Source organism: Lutra lutra, chromosome 4 (assembly GCF_902655055.1).
Source record: "Lutra lutra chromosome 4, mLutLut1.2, whole genome shotgun sequence".
NCBI lineage: Eukaryota > Metazoa > Chordata > Mammalia > Carnivora > Mustelidae > Lutra > Lutra lutra.
The window spans coordinates 84,217,721-84,221,511 of record NC_062281.1 but is presented as its reverse complement, the minus strand read 5'-3'; the positions used below and the strand labels follow the sequence as shown (position 1 = coordinate 84,221,511).

Here is a 3,791-nt window from a genome sequence, read left to right as displayed (position 1 = left end):
GGCATACAGAAAAGTTGTTAAAAGAGTAAATCCTAAGGAGAGTATTTTCTTTCTTTTTCATCACAAAGACTTTTTTTCTTTTTTTCTTTCATCACAAAGACTTTTTTTTCTTTTTTTCTTTTTATTGTATCTACATGAGAAGATGGATGTTAGTTGAACCTATTACAATAATCATTTCACCATGTGTAAATTAAACCCTCACCTCAAGCTATATGCATTATACATATGAGGTGATGCATGTCAAAAATTTCTCAATAAAACTGGGGGGAAAGAAAGAGCTCCTGTATCTTTGTTTGTTTGTTTGTTTTGATTTTTGCTGTTGTTGTTGTTGTTTAGCTTCTACCTCAATGCTTTGCTGAGACCAGTGTTGGTACATATGAGGTCCATGAGTTGAGCTCCATTTCCTAGAAACCATCCACAAGGTTTTCCTTGTAGACATCATCAAGTGTAGACAATCTGGGTCCTCTTGTCCTGGTGGCAACCTTTAGGGCTGTTCTGGGCAGCAAGAAGCTCCAGACAGATTTGGCTGTGGCAGGATCCAGCATGGATGGGCTGTTTGCAGGTAATACTGACTTTGAGCTATATCAATTCTACCTGCATCCCATTGAGCTCAGCAAACGCCTGATCTGATGATGCCATCTTTTCATAGGTGACTAAGGCACAGTTTCTGGGTGTGTCCATGGAGAGGTCAATGATGTTTCCAAAGGGAGAGAAGGCCCCACAGAAGACAGTGGGCATCAGAGAGTATTCCCCTTCTGAGGAGCCCTACATTCAGGGAACGAGTCCGACCTGTGGAAAGGGCCTTCTGGTTTTTGATAGAGTTCCCTGTCTTTGTTCCCATTCTGCTCATAACTGTGGTTGAGGAGGGGAGGCTGAGGAGCGGACACTAACCCATTTTTCAGAGGGCCAGTCAAAGCTCTGAGCAAGAAACTCACCAGCCCCTAGGCCCTCTGCCTCTTCTCCAACTGGCCTCAAGTCCTGAAGACTGTCACTGGAAGACCCAAAACTCTCAGAGATTTTCCTGGGGCAGATATGCTCTTTTGGAACAGCTGGAAAGTGGGGACTGGACCCTTCTCAGGGTCCATTAACTTCCCCACTAAGGTTCAAGAATAGGAAGTGACAAATGAAGCCTGAGTTCTTGGTCTTAGCCTTGAAGGCACTGATGGCTCCTGACTTCACCAGCTGGTTGCTTTGACTGGCTCTGCTGCTACTAGTTTATTTCTTCAGAGCCAGCACTGCCTTTTTCTTTTCCTTGAGCTTGTTGAATTTCTTCTGCAGAGTCTCTTCCTCCTCACTCAGTCCAGGAGTAATCACCAATATGGTGCCTCCAAAGAGGGTGGTAACCAGCATTCAGTGGTCTCCAGTGCAGCCTTCACAGACCAAGAGCTCCTGTAGATTGGCAGATGACATGTGGTGGCAAAGGTCCTAGTAATCTTGGAGATGCCAAAGGTGCCACTGTTCCTCGATTTCCACAGCACCCAATCTGAAGTAATATGAAAAAGGAAGCTCGCTTTTCTGATGGTTTTGAGTCATCATTGTAGAGAAGAAAACAAGGCCAACATAATGCATAGTACTGATCCAAACTAGATTGCAGAATTAAGGCCAGGGAAATCTCTGGAGACTTGGATATTATTACCAGGGAAATTCTTTTGCAAAGAGGTATTATATGAAGAGTCACTTAATGTTTGCAAATGTATTGACCTTTTATAATCTCAAAACCTTGTTCTTGTTTTGTCCACAGAGGAGTTTTAAGCTACTTGTTCATTAAGATATATAATTCAAAAATTAAGTAAAAATAGAAGTCATAAGGGCAAGAAAACTATTTTTTGATATCTGTATAGAAAATAAGATCTTTACTAAATATTAATGTTTAGAGTATTTATATGGAAAGAGTACACATTATAAGGAATAAAAGTAGGTATGGATGGATTTTCCCCATTAGATAAATAGTATGTTAAATTTAGGATAAAAATGTCAGGATGGACATGGTGGTCTGTTTTTATAGAAAATGGTGGTATAGCACAACTTCCTTTTTAATGATTTGCAGAGATAGAAATTCAATTGTTATATTATATTGAGCTTTGACAGTATTATTGCCTTGGGGGGTTATGATTTAATCCATGTCACATGTGACTCTATGTAGAGCATGACATGTGAAAACAGGACTGCTGAAACACTTGGATATGGCTCTGTGCAGTTGCTTATTACCAGCACTTCATAGAGTGCTCATGTTGAAGGTGACAAATGAAATGGAGGACAACCTCCAAACTTCTAGTGCCTGCTAGAAATTTGTCAGGAAATATCAGGAAATTACTGAAAATTTTTTCACAGGATTAGAATGTAGGTAAGAGGAAGGAATATGCTGATGATGCTAGATTTATACTCCTTTATTATTGCTTCTCCTAATATAAAAATGGTCATTGACACTGGCTATCTCAGGCAGATCAGTGTGGTTTCTACATTAATTAGTTAACAACAGAGGCCCCTTTTAAGGTGAAGGGTTCCAAACAGAGATTACCTTCCCTGCCCCCTGTTCTGTTAACATAGGTGCTGGCAGGATAGTCAGTTCTATTTCATAACTAACAATTTCCCAAAAGAAAAGGACCATATTAGTATGCAAGAACAATAGTCCTAAAAAAAAACTGAATGAGAATCTTCAGAAAACAAATTTTATTTCTTCCAAAGTAATAACTCAGAGTGATTGCGTGTGTATCATTCATTTCTGAGCACTTTTCTCAATGCAAATTTTAGATTGAGAGTCGTATCTCCCAGATGGGGTGAGTATCCAACAGGTGCTGTATAACACTCCATTACACTGAAGTTTGAAACTATGATGGTAAAACCTCCCATGAAGGACATCTTTTTATTTGCTTTCACAATTAGGATTTCAATATGTTTATCTCTGGCTCAGATCTGTTTTGAGAGGGTAAGAAAATATTTTTCAAGTGAATCCAAATATTCACAATCTAATGGGAAATAGTAAAGGTTAATTAAACCTTCTCCATTTACATCTGAGGCAAAGCTTTGGTTCATAATTCTTTTTTTCCTTTAAACGTTTCCCAGATATAATTTTCTCATCCTCCAGCATCCTCCTCCAGTCTGTGTGGGAGGGCAGCGTGACCTTCAGGCTTGTCACCACACCCCCAACCCACCCACACCCCCTTCGTTTGTGCTACGCAGGGCAGGAGCCTGGAGACCACAGGCAGGTGTCAGGTTCACTCCCTGCCTTTGGTGGTGTCCCAAACTCCACAGGGTACAGAGGTCCAGGAAAAAAAAATGCGAAATCAGCCACCCAAGTCGAATGGAAAATTTCAGGATGTTAGAAAATATGGGGACAGCTGATGGCTGAGGTCATGGTTCAGAATGATTTTTTGGTTTACCTGTTTACCAAAAGCATTTCATTCATTCCTTTACAAAAAAAGGAAAAGAAAAAGGAAATGAAAACTTACAAGAAGAAAAAAAAAACAGTTGTTAATCTATTTTGACAAGCAGGATAAGGAGCATCAATTTGTAAAATTTATATTCATAGATTTAGCACGATCTGTGTGAGCCATGTGACAAATCTTTCTAGTTTTTTGTTTTGTGTTTTTCACTGCTTGTTCTTTGTGTCATTCCTCAGAAATCACCTAGTGTACATATTTGTAAGGAAATTGAAGCCATTAAAGAACTAGAAATAGAATAATAAGCAAATATTTAAATTCATTTGAGGATTTTTTTTTCAGAGAGGCAGAGACACCCATCATTTGATTGATATGCTTTGCTGCCATGCCTTGCGGTTTTCAAAGAGGTTG

The 3,791-nt window shown here is 39.5% G+C and overlaps 1 pseudogene; it reads right to left on the bottom strand.

The window, feature by feature from the left end:
• Window positions 1-404: 404 nt before the first annotated feature.
• Window positions 405-1,350, bottom strand: LOC125097301 (negative elongation factor E-like; annotated as a pseudogene).
• Between the last annotated feature and the right edge of the window lie 2,441 nt (window positions 1,351-3,791).